General features: G+C 40.8%; 1 protein-coding gene across 5 annotated transcripts in view; it reads right to left on the bottom strand.

The window, feature by feature from the left end:
* Positions 1-12,915, bottom strand: part of PLEKHF2 (pleckstrin homology and FYVE domain containing 2) — a 29,225-nt gene extending 16,310 nt beyond the window's left edge. For 2 of the 5 annotated variants that reach the window (XM_027621895.2, XM_027621877.2), the window contains exon 1: positions 12,627-12,914. The gene's annotated coding sequence lies outside the window, so the exon portion shown is untranslated. Of the gene's footprint in view, positions 1-12,626 lie in introns of all 5 variants that reach the window. The other 3 variants (XM_027621887.2, XM_027621869.2, XM_027621903.2) reach the window with 2 other exon arrangements.
* Positions 12,916-19,832: the final 6,917 nt, after the last annotated feature.

The following is a 19,832-nucleotide window of genomic DNA, read 5'->3' on the forward strand; positions in this document are numbered from 1 at the left end:
ATTTTCTTAAGTTTGTTGAGACTTGTTTTGTGGGGTAACATATGATCTATCTTGGAGAATGTTCCATGTGCATTTGAGAAGAATATGTACTCTGCTGCTTTTGGATGGAATGTTCTGTATGTATCTATTAAGTCCATCTAGTCTAATGTGTTAAGGCTGATGTTTCCTTATTGATTTCCTATTTGGGTGATGTAAGTGGGGCATTAAAGTCCCTTACTATTATCATATTGCTGTCAATTTCTCCCTTTAGGTCTGTTATGTAAAGCAAACACTATTTATGTGCTCCTATGTTGGGTGCATAAATACATGCAAATGTTATAATCCTATCGTTGGATTGATCCCCTTATCATTATATAATGCCTATGCCTATCTTTGTCTTTTACTACAGTCTTTTTTAAAAGTCTAGTTTGTCTGATATAGGTACAGCTACCCCAGCTTTCTTTTGGGTTCTATCTGCATGAAACATCTTTTCACATCTCTTCACTTTCTGTCTGTGTTTGTCTTTACATCTGAGGTGAGTCTCTTGTAGGCAACGTATAGATCGGTCTTTTTTTGGTGGTGTTTTGGTGGTTGTTTATTCAACCACTCTGTCTCTTGATTGGAGAATTTAGTCCTTTTACATTTAAAGTAATTATTGATTTCTGGCTGTCTGTTGTTCTTTGTTCCTTTCTTCTCTTGCTCTCTTCCCTGTGGTTAACACTTTCTTCAGAGTTATGCTTAGATTTCTTTCTATGTTTTGCATATCTACAATAGGTTTTTGCTTTGTCATTACTATGAGGCTCACATTTAACATCCTATATATAAAAAGTCTTTTGACTTGATATCAACTTAAGTTCAAATGTATTCTTAAAACTCTATACTTTTACACCCCCATGTTTTGTTTTTGATGTCACTTTTTATTTTGTGTATCCCTTAACTGATTATTGTAGTTACAGGTTTTCTTAAAATTACTTTTATCTTTTAACCTTCATATTAGCTTTACAAATAATTTATCCACTATTTTTACTATACAGTTACCTTTACCAATGAGATTTATATTTTCCAGTGTTATCTTGTTATTAATTAATGCCCTTTATTTTCAGCTTAAACAAGTCCCTTAAACATTTCTGGAAGACTGGTTTACTGGTGACCAACTCCTTCAGCTTTTGTCTGGGGAAAACTCTTTACCTCCCCTTCAATTCTGAATGATAACCTTGCCATGTAAAATATTCTTGGTTTGAAGTTATCTTTCGGCATTTGGGATACATTGTGCCACATTTCCTTCTGGCCTGCAAGTTTTTTTTTCTTTTTCTTTTTTTAAGATTTTATTTATTTGACAGAGAGAGCAAGTAGGGGGAGCGGCAGGCAGAGGGAGAAGCAGACTCCCCACTGAGCAGGGAGCCCAATGTGGGGCTCGATCCCAGGACCCTGGGATCGTGACCTGAGCCAAAGGCAGACGCTTAACCGACTGACTTACCCAGGCACCACAAGGCCTGCGAAGTTTCTGCTGAAAAATATGCCATATCTTGTTACCATTGTTTTTTTCTCTAGCTGCTTTTAAGATGCTCTCTTTAACTTTTGACATTTTAATTATAATGTCTTGGTGTGGATCTCTGGGGGTTCATCTTATTTGGAACTCTATGGGCTTCCTGGATCTGGATGTCTGTTTCCTTTCCAAGTTAGGAAAGTTTTCAGCCATTATGTCTTCAAGTAAGTTTTCTGCCCCTTTCTTTCTCTCTTCTCCTTCTGGGACCCCTATAATGCAAATGTTATTCTGCTTGATGTTGTCGCATAGGTCCCTTAAGCTATCTTCATTTTTTAAAATTCTTTTTTCTTTTTGCTGCTGTTTGGGTGAGTTACACTGCCCTGACTTCTAGATTACTGGTCCTTTCTTTTGCTTCGTCTAGTCTGCTGCTGAACGCCTCTGGTGTATTACTCAGTTCAGTTACCATATTCTTCAGCTCTGTGAGTTTGTTGGGTACTTTATTTTCCTATCTCTGCTGAAGTTCTCACTGTGTTCATTCTTCTCCTAAGTTCAGTGAGCATCTTCATGACCATTACTTTATCAGGGCAGAGACCCCTAGCTCCTAAAGGAGTAGCTCCATTTGTGAGATCCATCCCAACTGTGCATTACTACAATGGGTGGGGTTTTTGGCAAAACTGCATCTCTGCCTCTCCTATCTGTCTCAGTGTGGCCCTTTTACTGTTTGTTGTGAAGGAATTCGGCTAGTTTTCGGGTCTTATTCAGAGGAAACTGTTCCATAGGTAGCTGTAGACTCAGTGTGTCCATGGGAGGAGGGGAGTTCCTATACCATCATCTTCAACACCCCTTCCACAACATGTATTGTAGAAATTAGTAGTGATTTAAAAAAAAAAAAGTTCATGTTTTAGATAAGAAAAAAGGGACCAGCATTTATATTTTAAATTTAAACTCATATAAAGCTGGATTGAGAGAATTGAACAAAATTTTGAACATTTAGAGAAGCCCTAATAATTTTTTAAAAAGTCTCTCCTAGACACCAAATCTGCCTATTACTGACGAGTAAACTCAAATGCCTTATTCTACAGGCTTAGCCAGAAAAGGAATAAAGAAAAAAAAACATTTACTCAACACCTATACATATGCTAGGCACTTCCACATTTTACTATTTTAATGATCCAAATTTTGTTAAGTGGTAATTACATACATTTTACAAGAGTAAATTAAGTCATGTATAGTTAAACAATTATCCCATTGTCTCACAGCTAATTTTTACAAAAATGCATGTTTTTCTATTATACTTTGCTACCTTCAGAAATATTACAAAAATATTTCACTTATGTGAACCATATTATGTATGTGGAGAAAGCCACTGATAAGAGAAAAAAACTGAAACATGGTAATAAGTATAAAAATGCTAAAAGTGATCATTCAAATACTAAAAGGAACAGGAAAGTAAAGCTATCAACTGATATAGGGTGTCAGTAAAGGCAATTTCAAATAGGTTAGACTTGCTGGAGAAATTTACCATGGTGTATAAAAACTAATCCATAGTTAAGGGTTTTAGAGAATTTGGCAAATCAGAATAGAGACACTGGGAGTTACAAAAGATTTTTAGAGAGGTAGGAGACAGAGGAAGAATACAGACCTCAAGTTTTAAGCAGGACTTCCAGACTTAAACTAGCATTTAAGGCATACAACACAAGACTTTTTTTTTTGTTTGAGAGAGAGAGAGAGAGAACATGAGCACACACCCACACATGGGGTAGGGGAGGAAGGGGAAGAGGAAGAGAGAGAGAATCTCAAGCAGGCTCCATGCCCAGTGCGAAGCTCGACATAAGGCTCAATCTCACGACCCGAAGATCATGACCCAAATCGAAATCAAGAGGGTCGCCTGGGTGGCTCAGTTGTTAAATGTCTGTCTTCGGCTCAGGTCATGATCCCAGGGTCCTGGGATCGAGCCTCACATCAGGCTTCCTGCTCCGTTCCCTCTCCCACTCCCCCTGCTTGTGTTCCCTCTCTCGCTGTCTGTCAAATAAATAAATCTTAAAAAAAAAAAATCGAAATCAAAGAGTCGGATGTCCCACCGACTGAGCCACCCAGATGCCCCAAGATTAATATTCTTTAACTACACTGTAATCAGGTAATCCCTATTCAAAAACCAAAGGTTCCCTGGCTGACCAAATTAAATCTAAAATCCTTAATCTGGCATTCAAAGCCCTTCACAGTCAAACCCCAGGCTGCCCCAGTCTATCTTTCCAGCTTTACCTCTTTCTATATGTTCTCTTTGTTAAAGTCAAAGCAGATTACATGCTATTCCCGGAATATGCTGAGCTTCCTCGCCTACCTCTGAGCCCAGTATATGGCCCCCTCCTCTGCTATTCTGAAATTTTACCAGTTCCTCATGATGCAGTCAGTTCAGTAGCTTCACAGCCAGATAATTGTTTCATCTTTCAATCCACATACCATTTTACCTGTACCACCTTATGGTACTTATGTTCTTCTAGTTTTATAAAGATGTGTATACCTGCTTTCCCCCCCCCCCAAAAGAGACTGGAGGTTCCTAGAAACAAGAATATCTTTTCCTACAACTCTGTATTCCTCAAAGCACCTACAATAACGCTTGCATATATGTCCCATCAATCTGTACTGAGCTTAGTATGACCAGCAGTTAAAAGTGGCAGCAGCTTTTCAACCTAGAGTTTGACAAAAATCAAAGACTTCATTTTGACATCTGTACTAGTGTTCACAGAAAACAGGAACCACACCCTACACATCAACTGCTTCACTAGACCTACAGATTTTAAATTTACAAGCAAATATCTGGGTCCATTTAACTAGTATCTAATTATGAATTCTAAGTATTGAGCATGGCAGATCCTGTTTAAAAAAAAAATCTCAATCTCATGATAATATACAAAAACGATTTCTTCTCTTGCCAAGAAGCACAGCTGTTTAGTTAGCAAATAAAAAATGATGATGTGTGCATATTTTCACCACCACCAAAATTCAGATAAAAAAGTGCATCATTTCAAAAGTTTTTATACAGGGGCAGCTGTATAGTGCTGAGTGCTGTAAAGAAACCATTGTATGACATTGAAAAGTAAAGCTGGTAAAGCTCCAATAAATGCTACTGTGGAGTTGGTTATTCCATCACATCCCTAACAAATTTTCTTTAGTGTTTTTCAAAGCAGTTGCAATCTGCTCACCACATTTCAAGGCTTTATGCGGTGTCAGTGGGAAAAAAGAATGAACGAGACACTGGGATTCAAGACGTGTACCACAAAGGTTTTTTTTTTTTTTTTTTAATTTATTTGACAGAGACACAGCGAGAGAGGGAACACAAGCAGGGGGAGCAGGAGAGGGAGAAGCAGGCTTCCCGCGGAGCAGGGAGCCCGACTTGGGGCTCGATCCCAGGACCCTGGGACCATGATCTGAGCCGAAGGCAGACACTTAATGACTGAGCCACCCAGGCGCCCCTGTACCACAAAGTTTTAATAAAAAAGCACAATGAGCTAAGTACTATGATAAAAACAGTAACAAAGCGGTAAGGAAGCAAAAACGTAAGAGTGAAGGTATGGCTTGAAGAATGTAGCATTTGAACACTTGAAACAGGTGTGAACAATAAGTGGAACCTCAAAAGGCAAAACAGTGGTAAAGGCACAAAGCTCTGCAAGAAAATGTGTAAAAAAAAAAAAGTCACATGTACAGATGTAGCAGAGGCTAGAGGGAGTCATTTAGTAGAGAAACAGGGGAGAAAAAAAAAATATGACCAGATCTTGTTGGTTCCTGAGAGTTCATTCTGAAGCTTTTGGAAGGAGTGCTCTGATGAATTGATAAGAGTGAAGTTTGCAACAGGAAAAGAAAGAATAGCGATCAAGTTCAGGATTGCTATGACTAACCAGAAGTGGAAGAATAAAGTTCAAATAAATCCACAGGTTTCTGGTCTAAGCAATAGGGAAGCTGGTAAAACCAATATTAATTTTCCATAAATTTGAAGTAGTAGCAAACATTTATGGACCACTTACTCTGTACAAGTAGTAATAAAAGGCAGAAATACTCAAAACTAAAAATCTTTGTGAAGGAGAAAGACAGCTATAAATCCAAGTTTATATACATAAAACTGTGTAATTCATGTGTTATACATTAGGGTGTGTGTCTATAGGAAAGAGAATGATGGGAATAAATGATAAAGAAGAAAACGACAGGAAAAGAGTTTGGTACCCATATAGTATGCTATGAACTAAAGAATATGATTAAATCTGTGCACTCAGTCAGAGGAGAAACAAACCAAAAACATTAAAAAAAAATAATAAGAGTGATGAAGCCCAGGGCCAAAGTGTTTAGTTGGCAGGTAACTGTGGCCGGGGAACATCTAGAAACAACTCTAAAACGACTAGAAATTGAAGCTGGAAATTCAAGCAAAAGTAGTAGGTCAAACTATTTGGGGGAGAGGGGGAGGCAAAGAGGCGTGATGGTGTACAAACATATTGCTCAGAGAATAGCTGAGGTTGGAGGAGGTAGGGCCAGGACAAAGTACGGTGGTAGAATAGAAATCTGTTAAGATAGAGAAGAGCCAAACTGCAAAGGAAAGTAAGCATCAGACTAAAGAGTTTAGACTTTATTATTATATAGGCAACAGGAAGACTAAGGCTTTCAGATAGGAAAATATTAATCAGTACACAAAAGTAGTACACAGGATGGACTGGAGAGACTACTGAAGTTAGATCGAAGGCAAACAAAACAAAACAAAAACCCAGAGGGTAACAAAAGCCTGAGTCACAATAATTGACAGCAGAAATAAAAAGGGTAAGAGAGAGAGACTGAGGTATAGAGGATAGGATTTAGAAACCAACTGATTATATGAGTGAAAAGTGAGTGCGAGATACTTCAAAGGTCTAAACATAAGCCATTGGCAGATGCTAGGTTTGCTTCAGGAGGGAGAAGACATCAGTTTAGGACATACTCATCTTGAAGTACCCTCAGGGTATGCACATGACAAACATCTGTCAGACAAACACAAATGCTAGGATGAGCAGGGAGCTCCAGGACTGAAAAAGATTGAGTAATCATTCACATGTAGAGGTGCTGGCTGATGCTATCGAAGACAGAGAGGTCAAAGGACTGAACTTTGGGGAACACCTCGTTTAGAAACAGACAAGCAAGAGGCGAGAAGGGGAGAAAACAGCACAAAGCACCTTTTCAACATGCTTTCACATGTCTCACAAGTCTCAGACTAAAAAACCTTACTGTGCTAACAAGTCACAATAGCAGTGAAACACGTGGAAAAACTGAGGACTAATGGTCATGTATAATAATGCTTCAGAAAGCACTGCCCTGTGACCCTGGAATTTTTAACCACAGAAATTTATCCTGAGAAAGAAACTCTTGTGGGGGGTCAGGGGGAGGGGCACATATGCTGTGCGTAAAGTTTTCCCTCTGGCATTAATTCTAATAGTGAAAAACAGAAGCTAAATTTCTAGCCATAGAGGGGAATGGTTATATATACACCATGAAAAAGCCAAATGTCTTAAAAGACATTTTACCACATAAAATTTTGAAACTTCAACACTGAAGGGAAAAAGCATTAAAGAAAAATATTTGTAACATATGACAAAGGGTCAACATTTTTAATATATAAAAGGGCCCATGTAATTAAAAAAGAAAAAAGGAAAATATCCCCAAAGAAAAATGGGTAAGATACAAACAGCAATTTTCAAAATAACAAATAAAAATGACCAGTAAATGAAATAATGTTGGTTCTCAGTGCCAAAGAAATAAAAATGAAAATGATGTATTATTCACCTCGCTAAGATGTGGGGAAAATGGGCACTCATATGCTTGACAGAATACACTGGAACAACTTTTCTTAATGCCATTTTTGGCAATAGAAGCACTTTAGAAAGTTTACACAAAAATTCTATTTCCAAGAATATATGCAAAAAAACTTAGACCATTGTACAAAGTTATTCACATATAGAAGTTCACTGTAGCTTTGTCCTGATATGTTGAAAAGCCAGAAATAATAGGAGACTAGCTAATTACAGCATATCCATGTAATAGATTTTTCAACAGAGAGAACAGAGATTAATATTTAATGTGGAAAACTGTTAAGGCAGTTTATTAAATAAAGGTTTTTAAACAGCACATATAAACCTTTTTTTTTTTTTTTTTTTTAAGTCTGGAAAGATATATACCAAAAATTTAGTACCGGTTGTCTCTAAGTACTAGGGTAAAATATTTTTACATTGCCTAATGATTTTATAATGAAGACATTCTTTTTTTAAGATTTTATTTATTTCAGAAAGGAGAATGAGAGAGAAAGAGAGCACAAGGGGGTGGGGAGAGGATCAGAGGGAGAAGCAGACTCCCTGCTGAGCAGGGAACCCGATGTGGACTCGATCCCAGGACTCTAGGATCATGACCTGAACCAAAGGCAAATGCTTAACCTTAATGGATGGACTCAGCCACCCAGGTGCCAACACATATTCTCTCATAGACAAAGAACACTTATTGCTTCTTAAGTAACAAGATTTGTAAAGAAGAACATGTAGGAAAATATAAGTGTAAAAAACAAATGCAAAATTACAATTGATAAAAATATGAAAAAACTAAGTTTTTAAAAAAAATTTTCCCCGGCATAAAGAATTAAGTATAGTTCCACTTACAAAAATGGAAAGAAAAAAAAAAAGATGAAAAAGTTAACGCAAAGAAGAAAACAGAAAATTCACATCACAAAATCTTAATCATTTTAGAAGGAAGCAAGTTCATCTCTAAGAATCAAGCGTTTCAAGATTGGGGTTAACAATCTGAGACTGAAAACACAACAGAGAAAATGAGTCAACTCTGGGATGAGAAAAGGATTAGAAAGCAACTAGTACACAGGCAGCTGGAAAACAAATATTCAACAGTCACCAAAGCTGTGACTTTCTTCAGAAGTGCTGGGCAGAAAAAGGAAACAGTGGTATTTACAAGCTGAGAATTGACCGGTTATACACAGCAAAGGTCAAGGAAAGGAATATGAGGTGCTAGTGAGTTCACAGAATATGAACTACAAGGTTCAGCACCCGAAAGAAGGTAGAAAATTAACAGCCTGGGAGGTGACAATGAGGACAAAAAGCTGGTTCATCAGGTATGATGGAAAACAGAAACACGGGCTTTTGAATCACCACCTCTGGTGAGTTTAAGACTTGAGGTAGTTCAAAATGATGACAAGGTTAAATAACTTGGTCATCCGTGTAGGTTGCTGATGTAGAGTGGTAGTAAAGGTCACTAGAGTAAGTCAACTGTAGTTATTTACAAATGCAGCCCACCTTTCTAGTCTGTAATGAATGTAACTGTTACTTTAACCTCTACATACTTCACTTTCCTCTGACTCAGACATATCCTTTGCAGTCTGACAGGAATTTGGGGGGCACTTAATCTCTCTCTGTACTTTATTCAACCACAAAATGAGAATAAGGAGATGAGATATCAATGATTCTCAACCTTAACTACACATTAAAATCATAGGTGCTTAAAAAAAAACAACCCCACACACAGACAAAACTACCTATGCCTTGACCCCAAACCCAGTAATTCTGACTTGGTTCTAGGGTGGAATTCAGGCATCAGTATTTTTAAGAAGTTCCTCAGGGAATTCTAATGTGCGGCCAAGGTTAAGAACTAAACTACATATTTCTAACAGCTACTTTTTTTTTTTTTTTTTAAGATTTATTTATTTGAAAGAGAGAGCACAAATGAGCAGGAGGAGCAGAAAGAGAGAGAATCTCAAGCAGACTCCATGCTGAGCTTGGAGCCCCACTCGGGCTCGATCCCACCACCTGGAGATCAGACCCGAGCCAAAACCAAAGTCAAATGCTCAACCAACTGTGCCACCCAGGTGCCTCTAAAAGTTGCTTTTTTTTTTTTTTTTACTTTGAGAGAGAGAATGAGAGCGGGAGAGCACAAGGAGGGGAAAGGGTCAGAGGGAGAAGCAGGCTCCCTGCTCGATGTGGGGACTTGATTCTGGACTTGAGCCGAAGGCAGTCACTTAACCAACTGAGCCACCCAGATGCCCAAGTTGCTTCCTTTTAAAATTCTATGATTCAATGTAAATGACAACCACTTTGTTCATTTGCTAACATAACTTACTGAGTATCATGCACCAGGCAATTCCATAAACATATTTTAGTAAATCCTCACAACACTTTGAGGCAAGTATTTGTGTCCATTTCACAAATGAGTCCTGTGAAGCTTAGAGAAATGAAGCAACCTGTTCTAGAGTCACAAGCCAGTAGGAGCAGAGCTATGGATACAGGTTTGTCTGTTCCAGTCCACCCTACTGCAACTGCTTTCTCTAGCACTCACAGCAGCTACTTGAATGCCTTCTCTTCCTTCCTAGGACCTCACAAATTGGGCACACCAGTTTGTGATTTATGGATTGGAGGGAAAGTTATTTGGGGGGGTCAGAGAATTAACCCCAAATTCTATAGTAATTTCATTACAGAATTAGTAAACACCTTCACCTAGAGAGGTCTGCAACCTGACACAGCACTCTGAAAGTATATCTATGAAGTATACTTTATTCAGTTAAGCCAACAAGAAACTATTAAGCATGCAGCTGGCATACAAAGCTGGTTCTCAAAGATAAGCCTATCAACAGAAAAGCAATTTTTATATGCTTTCCATTAAGTAAGGCATTCTAAACCAAAGTCCTAAGATAATTCTAACAAAATAATTGACAGAGAAATGAGTTGCTCTATCAAAGAGCTTAAATGTGTCAACATGACCTTCAAATTTATCATAAGGAATTACCTCTATTTCCATCTAGTACAAATAAATTCAATCACACTTTAAAATTGTTATTCTTTTGGTGACACACTGCTTCTTTGTTGATTATATCATTATCTACTTGGAAATTTCATAAAAATTCAAGTTCTGTATCCCCACGCCAAAATTTGAGCTAACAAGACAAATTCTCAAAAAAAAAAAAAAAAGAAAAAACATTAGAGAAGATTTAACTTCTATGCCCACGGAAAGGGCAATTTATTTTATTTTAAAAATCTTATTTGAGAGAGAGAGAGAGAGCATGTGCGAGAGCTCCTGAGCGAGCAGGGCAGGGAGGGGCAGAAGGGGAGGGAATCTCAAGCACACTGCTCTGAGTGCGGAGCCCCAAATGGGACTCCATCTCACAACCCTGAGATCACGACCTGAACTGAAACCAAGAGTTGGATGCTTAACCAACTGTGCCACCCAGGCGCCCCTGGAAAGGGCAATTTAATAAGAAATTCATGAAGTATATTTACAAGGAACAGATGTGTCCTCATCCACTCAAACCTTTCCTGAGCATCTGCTATGTTCTCTGCACACTGGGGATGAAGCGGCAAATCAGATTCCATGCAATGCCTGTAGTTAAGGAGGTACCATGACTGATCAGTGTAGTATTTACTAGACTGCAATGAGATAAGTGAGTTATTCTTGGGGAGAGAAAGGGGGTGGGGTAAGGAGAACAGCACAGAGAAGGTGTTAAAGTATAGGCTCAAGTGAAAATTCCACTACAAGAACCCTTGTAAATCAGCTCTCTAGGAAACAACTATATGGAGGAGCTAAAATCAGAAAGAGCAGCAAAGACAGAGGAAACAAGGTGGACAGAGATTGCCACATGCTACAAAGTTAATGCTAATAGGAAAAACAGGAAGGCTTCAGAGTCATAAAGACCTCAGTTAAATGCGTTTGGCTGCAAGATTTATGAAGTTAGTTAAGTCACCTCATTCCTAGGTTAACTCTTCATCCAGAAAAACAAATGGGTATAACAGTGTTTACTCGACAATGAAGCAAAACAAAAAGGATTTAAGAAGGAAATTAGCAGCCAAATCTGAGCAGAAGCTCTATTATTACCTCTAGGATTAGAAGAGAAATTCTCCAAGACATGTTTTAGGGTTTATCCTATTTGTGGTTCAGAGCCCCTTCAGTTCATTTAACAGAATTTTAAAGCTAAGATGCCTTTATTAAAACACATCAATTTACATTCATTGACTGGGGTAATTGAGGCTGAATCCTTTTTGATGCCTTGGGTTAGTATACCAGTTTTATTTTTTGAGGCGATAGCATGTGCTTTCCAATTAAGTAGAGAAACTTAATACCATTCACCTCCAGTGCTGTCAGGACCCGAAGAGATTAAAAATAGAAGCCTTCGTTAATACTGAATTAACCCGAGGACCCCGTGAGCTACTATAGTACAGGAAAAAAGATGAAATGCTCAAAACATGGCAGGGTCGCACCAAACGGAGGAAAAAAAACTTCGTAATGTCCAGATTACTTCACCTTAAGACACATGCCTTTCAGTCTGTCAGAGTTCCTAAGTCTGTCTGTACTAAGTCTCTTCTGTAACGTACTAAAACACAACAAAGAAGGTATTTACCAACTTACATACTTTGTGAGTCTGAATTACAAAAGGGCTTAGTTATCTGTAACCTTAATACTACCATTTCCACCGCACACTCACGAGTTACTGCTATAATGCAAGAACACACAAGGGAATTCAAGCAACATGAGCAGCAAGCTCTCGGCCCTCGGAAAAATTTTAAAAAAGGAAAAAAAAATTCAGCCGAAGACCATACAACTTTAAAAGACTCTAAATAAACGTGCTAAAGCCAACGCTTCTTCCATCAGAGCGAAATCTGCGGGGCCATTTTTTTTGCCCCAAGTCACATAAAAATATGCTGTTCAACTTACAACGTCCCTAATGCCCAGACCCCGCAAACTTTTGGGACAGAAAGACGTTGGGGCCCTGAGACTCCACTGGCCGCGAACGGGACCCCAGTCCTCACGCCTCGCCAACTTCTCGCCCGACCTCGGGACCCTCCTGGCGCCTCCGCCCGTCCCCGGTCCCCCGGTCCGCGGACCCTGGGGACAGCCCCCGAGCCCACGGGCGCAGGCGGCGGTGTCCTGCGGGCGGGCGCGGGTCGCCCCCGGCGTCCGCGGGCCAGCCCCAGCGCGCGGGGAGCGGCCGGGAGCGCCCCGTTTCTCACAGACCCCAACATGGCGTCGGCCGCCGCCCGCGACGACGACACCTCCCCGCGCCGCAGACGGCCCGGGGACCGCGGAGGGAAGCGCCGGAAAGTTTCGCTTCTCCTCTACCGGCCCGCCAGGGAACGGCGGACAAGCAACCTCGGGCTTCACCTACCCAGCCGGGCGCGGGCGGCGGCGACAGCGGCGAAGATCCGACTCCTGCTCGTCCGGGGCGCCGGGCGCGGACTCTGCCCGCTCCGCCACCCCAGCCTCCCTGGGTGTGTGCAGCCAGCGGCCCCGCGCAGCCGGCGCGATCCGGACGCGGCGGGCGGGCGGGCGGGCGAGCGGGCGGCACCGCCGCTCGCAGGTGACTCCCCCGCCCCTCTAGTCGAACCCCACAACGGCCGCCTGGGCTGGCCTCTCCTCTGCGCGGGCACGGGCGCGCCGCCGCCCACACGCCAGGCGCGAGCGCTCGGGCACGAGCACACCCACAAGGCTCACTCCCCGCCCTTTCTTGCCTGTTCCCTCGCCCCGCCCGTGCGGCCCCGCGCGACGTGCTCGAGGGGGAGGGGCCTCGGCGAAGGCCACACCCACCTAGGCAGCCGGGACGGAGAGTTGGTTCCTCTGCTCGCTGTGCGGACTCGCACGCGGGAATCTTGGGTGCACGTGGGCCGTCTTACCTGGTTTTCTGGCTCTTGGCAATCCTTTGGAAAGGATTGTTCATCTCAGTACGAGGTTTTTAGGAAAAATGGGAGGAAGGTTGGGTTGCCTTTTCCCTGCCACCGAACCGGCATCTCCAGGGAACTCAAGAACTTTCTGCGGGCGGGAAAGAAAGGCTTTTTGGATGTTAGATGCCCAAAGGCGTCCGGGCAGACGTCTGTTTGCTCCTCGCAGTTAGCGCGGCGTTCCTGTCCGTCACACCTTTCATTCGCTTTCCCTGAAACCCCTACCTCTTGAAACCGAAACAGCTGCGGTTGCAACACATACACCCTGCGGACTCTGCACAGCCCTTTAAGTGCATGCCTTCATTGCCTGCCTTAGAACTCTGGTCTTACCAGAACTTTTCTCTGACGCAGCAAAACCTCATCTACCTACTTCACATACTTGGAAACGGTAATGATAGTATATAAGGTTAAACCTGCCCTTCTTCATACCGCAGCAACTGTTTGCTAAGCGCGCTGGTGGGTACGTGGAGCGATAGCAAGTTGTCAGAGATGGCCAAGGAATGGGGGAAGGGGATGGCAAACTCCACACAAAAAGTGTGCAGGTGGAAAATAGATTTGGGTAAATTTTATCTTTCCCATTGATCTATTATTGCAAGGATATTTAACCTTTGTTTGATAGTTCTTGAATTGTAGCCGCCAGCGCCCAAGCTGCACGTAAATGAGCACCCACCAAGGGAACATGAGCAGGTCTTGCTTCTGATCCGCTTTCTTTCTGTCTGGGATTCTTCCTCCTCCAGGTCTTTGGCTCCCATCCTCCCCCTATTCCAATGTCTCAGAAACAAATCTTTTTGTAAAAAAATTAGTAACTAGAACAAAACTAGCAAGGATGAATTCTTTTTAAATGGGGAAACTTACAGTATCCCTATCACACAAATCTTCACATGTGTTAGCTATAGTTGTCTCTGTAGACAAGTACAAATGTCCCCAGGACACTGGTTTCAACCATCACCCTACCTGCACCTTCATTCAGCCTCCTCCCTCTCTACATGCAAAGCAACATTTTGTCAGTGGAAAAAAAAGGGGGTCTTGATCGCCCCAAATCCCTTTAAATTTTGAGATTAGCAGTTGCTATGTCTAGTCTACAGCAATTGTCACCAAACATTTTTGGTCACTCAGCCATCAGTAAAAATGTTTGTCCACTCTCCCCTCCCAATATACTTATTTAGCTTATCCTAAAATGCATGGCTTTAGAAGCCAAAAGGACTGTAATGAAAGCAGCTACGTCACAGTATCATTATGAAGATTAAATGAGTAAGTATTTGTAAAGCATAGTGCCTGGTACCTGGTTCGTGCCACGTAAGGGTTAGATAAAAATCATTGTATATAATATATATTAATTACATACATTATAGTATATGTAATATATAGTATGCATATATATATACATATATCTATCATTATATAACTAATATATTAGGTACATTATAAAACATACACACAAAAAATCAGAAATAATTATTTAAAATATTGTGTGAGGGGCGCCTGGGTGGCTCAGTCATTAAGGATCTGCCTTCGGCTCAGGTCATGGTCCCAGGGTCCTGGGATCGAGCCCCGCATCGGGCTCCCTGCTCGGCAGGAAGCCTGCTTCTCCCTCTCCCACTCCCCCTGCTTGTGTTCCCTCTCTCGCTGTCTCTCTCTCTCTCTGTCAAATAAATAAATAAAATCTTTTTAAAAATAAAAAAATAAAACATTGTGTGGGTTTTCTTTCTCTACTCTGCATATTCTATCCCCTCTCTGGGCTGTGCACAACCCAATTCAGACTCCACTGATTTAGAGCTGTACCAACAATATGGTAGCCACTAACCACATGTAGTTATTAAAAATTCCGTTCCTCAGTCACACTGACCACATTTCAAGTACTTAATAGCCACATGACTACTGGACAGTGCAGATATAAAGTATTTCCATTGTTGCAGAAAGTACTATTGGATAGTACTGACAAAGCTGAAATAAACAAGGGACAAAGGCAATAGGATCAACTCCTGCCTGAGACCTGTAACCATGGCACCATGTTCAAATCGAGTGATAAGATCTCTCTTTGAGCTTCCCATCTCCTCTGTAAAATGAAGATAAAAATAGGAACTACCTCATGGACTGCTGAGCAGAGGAAATAAGGTGTGTAAAGTCTGTGGCGGAATGCCTAAAACTTAGAGGAACTTGGAAATCTTGGCAAAATTTGAGTTTAACCCAATTCGATAAACCTGAAAGGCAAAGATCTTATTATTGTCCTTGATTTTAATGGGTAAGTTTTTCAAGGTACTTATTTTGGAAAAGACAGAGTTTGGTGAACTTTTAGTTGAAAGCAGAGCATTCAAAGAGAGCTGGCAGACACCTGGATTTTACTTACTCCTCGATTTCTTCTTTCTGAAGTCCCTGGTCCTCTCCAGGTTATGCCTGTCTCAGTGGAATCCACTCCCACCCACAAGCCTGGTGAGTCATCACTGTCTCATCCTGTTTCCTAGTTCCTTCGTCCAATCCCTTTGCTTCCAAAAAATCGCAGGATCTACCTCCAAAACACTTCACGTGAAATTCTCTCCTCTCCTCTCCTCATTTCCCCTCCACATAGGGACAACACAGGATTGTACCATCCCCCCTGCAGAAAGCCTGCCTTCCATGGCCCCCCACAGAGGCTGCCATATACAGTTGTACAGGTTGTAGTAGAATAAAGCTTTGGAAGAGTGCCTTTCACACTGGGGCATTGTAAATTTGTATTTATTACAAATATCCTCTGGCAGATTTCAGAGAAGTGCCTTATCCTACTAAAACTATTTTACAACAATTTTCCAACAAGATAGAAATGCTTGAAGGAGGGGATGCCTTTTTCTAATTTGCCCAGAGGTGCCACGTGGAGTAGGAACATTTCTGTTTCACTTACAACAAAATGCCAGTTCATCACCAGGTCCTATAAAGCCCAGCATCATCCAACCTCGGCCATCCTCTTCACCAGATTCCATTCATGTCGACCTCCTGTTGTTTTTTAAAATATACCAAGCTCTCTTCTGCTAGGGGACCCACTGCCCTGGCCACTTCTCTACCTAGACCGTCAAGCCCGCCACATGCCACCCTTCACATAGCTTGGCTCCTCGTCATCTTTCAGGCCTCTGTGCCCTGAGAGAGTACCCCCGTTATTCTGGGTTGCAGCCCTGTGTGTTTCCCTCATGGCCCATACAGATCTCCCTGGAGACTGTAAGCTCCATGAGGGCAGGGCGCTCACTGTCCTCTTCTCTCCCCAGTTTCTCGGTGGTCAACTTAGCACCATTGCTACCCCTCTCTACGTTCTCCTCTGCACCGTGGGAGAAAGCCCAGAATTCTATTTTCCAGAAGACTTTCCCCTGAATGGTTCCTGGTTAAATTCTGCCAGTAGAGACACCTATTGAGATTGGAAAGGCAGAAGAAAAGGAGAAATTGTTATTCTCCAGGATAGATTCAAACAGTTAGCTCAGATCAGAGAGGACTGTTTCCCTAGATTTCTGGGAAAATATCAGACAAACCTGAAAACATAATATTCTGTTTTTTAAAAGGGGTGGTAGGGCTGTATTCTTAAAAAGTGCAGTGGAAATGTTCCAGATTAAAAGAGGTAAAAGAGACATGACAGGGAGGCCAGGGTAGCTCAGTTGGTTGGGTGTCTGACTCCCGATTTTGGCTCAGGTCATGATCTCAGGGTTGTAGGACTGAGCCCCGTGTCAGGCTCTGTGCTGGGTATGGAAGCTACTTAAGGTTCTCCCTTTCCCTCTCCCTCTGCCCCTCCTTCCCCCCACCCACCCCAAAAGAAAGATGCATGACAACTAAATATAATACCTGACTCTAGACCGGGTTCTGTAGTGGAAAGGGAGAACGCTGCAAAGGACATTATTGGGCTAATTGAAAAAATTGGAATATGAACTGAAAAGTAGATAAAGGTATTACATTAGAGTTAAATTTACTGTCTTGGTTATATAAGAGAACGTTCCTCTTCTTAGGATATATACACAAAAGTATTTGGGGGGAAAGGACCATGAGGTATATAACATACCCTCAAATGATTCAGAAAACATTTCATATGTAACATATAATTGAAATATACCTCTGAAAGGAAGAAACCACCTATATATATGATAAGGCAAATGATGTAAAATGTTAGTAAGTGAATCCGGATAAAGCGTATATGGGTGTTCTTAGTATAATTTCTATTTGCGCAAACTCTAAGTTTGAAATTATTCCCCCCCAGAAAAAATAGTTTTAAAATGTATATAATAAAGCCCTAAAGAAACTATACTAAATAATTCAAAACAAACAAGGATAGGTGTCTTAAATATCCAGTCTCAAAATAGGTCCAGACTGACAGCCACATGATTAAAAAACAATGTATTTTACGCCTTTTTTTTCTAATACCCCAGGGAACAAAAAGTTAATTTATCCTTCCTGCAGGAGACAAAATGCTCCCTGGCTATGGGAGGATAATCTCTCCTACACGGGGGGGGGGGTCTTTCTAAACACTTAAGTATGGGATCTTTGCAGCTTTCCTGGCCACAGAGTCCTACAACCAGCTTGGCACAGTCACATTTACTGCAGATCCTGGGCTGCATGAATGGGAACAGTTACTATATTCCTTACAAAACTTCATTATGTGAAGAGAATAATTCAAGTTATAACCACATCCCCAAATTGCATCATTGCACACTCTTTGCTTTGAAGCAGGAAGGCCCCGTGACTCCTGGAAATACAGTTCTATGCTGTTTTATCAGAGAGCCTTATAGTCAGCTCTTAGAAGATCATTTAGAAACGTTTCCCGATTAAATGACATCGAAAGTTCTCTTAAAAATATTGCAAGACGGTAAAATGATCCGTGGTTGCCAGGGTTTAGGGGGAAGGGAGGGATAAATAGGATTTTTAGTATATGACTCTTCTGTACGATACTATACCGATGGATACATGTCACTGTGTATTTGTCAAAAGTCATAGAATGTATCATACCTCATACCTAAGGACTGAACCTTAACATATACTCTGGACTTTGGGTGTTAAGGTCATGTCAGTGTAGGTTCATTGATTGTAATAAATGTGCCACTCTGGTGCAGGATGCTGAGAGTGGGGGAGGGTGTGCTTGTGTGGGGGTAGGAGTTTTATGGAACTCTCTGTACTTTCCCCTCACTTTTTGCTCTGAACCTAAAACTGCCCTAAAAAATAAAATCCATGCAAAAAGAAAAAAAAAATTGCACATGTCTCTTGGAAAGTTTGGAATTTAAGCTTGGGGGGTTGAGAAGCTTTCCGGAAGGAATTTTAATTCATTTCTGGAAAGACTTACTGTAAACTGTATTTCCCAGACTACTGTTCTTTCAACCGTCTGTCAAGGTATCTTACCTTAGAATAAAAAACTGACATTTAAGTTTGAACAAAGAAGCTTATTAATATTGAAAAAAAATTAAATTTTCTTGGCAGAAATTTGATGTTTATCTTGGGAGTTTTAACATGTGAATCTGGTCTACATCAAGAATCTTGTGAATTTTCCCAACAGTGGATATAAATTGATCAGGGATTTGCCTCACTCCAAACCAAGTTTATGTATTTCCAACAGAGACACCATGTGTCATTTTGGAAACTAAGGGACTAGTTTCAAGCTCATCTCTGTCTTACCAGACACATAAGGCTTAACACCCCGTGCTGAAATAAATTCCAGGTAGAGTAGTAAATTACATGTAAACTTTTGTATAAAAAAGACATGTAAAATATACAACAATATTAATTCTTTATCTTCGGTAGGATTACGCATGATTCTTCTTCTCTGTGTTTTATCAATCTTCTATAATAAATATGTATTGTTTTATTTAAAAAAACAGAAGGCACAATCATCAGTAAGTTTCCAATGAAGTAAAAATCATATTCAAGTACTCATACACAAAAAGGCACAATGGTTGCTTTCTTCTCTAGAAAATTCCTAAATTATTTGCACATTACCTTCCCTGTTGGTAGAGTGGAATTATACAACAAATGCCTTATGCCTCAACATTAACCCTGTAAATGACAAAACATTAACCTCAACAAGCCGTTATTGAAAAAGTTCACCTTCTATAAAACTACCTTAAAATAAGTACAGAACCTGCAAAGTTGGAATACTACATCATATTTTTAAAAGTTGGTGCCAGATTAAATAAAATTCAACAGAAACTTTAAATCCAAATATTATCAAGAGAATCTATCCTAAAAAGCAATATACTTTTTGGGAGTACTAGTATAAATAGGTCATTCATACTTATATGTAAAGAGAAGAAATTGAAACATGATTTCATTAAAAAAGTCATTTCAAATAAAAATAAAAACTTTCAGAGTTTGGAGCCAGATAGAGCTGCATTCAAATTCTGATTCTGCAACTTCATTAGCTGTATAACCTTGTGTAAATGGCTTAACTGTTCTGCTCTGCTCAATTTTCTTATTAGTAAAATCTGTAGGGCGCCTGGGTGGCTCAGATGGTTAAGCGTCTGCCTTCGGCTCAGGTCATGATCCCAGGGTCCTGGAATCGAGTCCCGCATCGGGCTGCCTGCCCCTTGGGAGCCTGCTTCTCCCTCTGCTTCTCTCTCTCTCTCTCTCTCTCTCTCCCTCTGTCTCTCATGAATAAATAAATAAAATATTTAAAAAAAATCTGTAAAAATGGGAAAAGAATCCCCTCTGCCCTAGTATGA

Source organism: Zalophus californianus, chromosome 4, assembly GCF_009762305.2.
Source record: "Zalophus californianus isolate mZalCal1 chromosome 4, mZalCal1.pri.v2, whole genome shotgun sequence".
NCBI classification, from domain to species: domain Eukaryota; kingdom Metazoa; phylum Chordata; class Mammalia; order Carnivora; family Otariidae; genus Zalophus; species Zalophus californianus.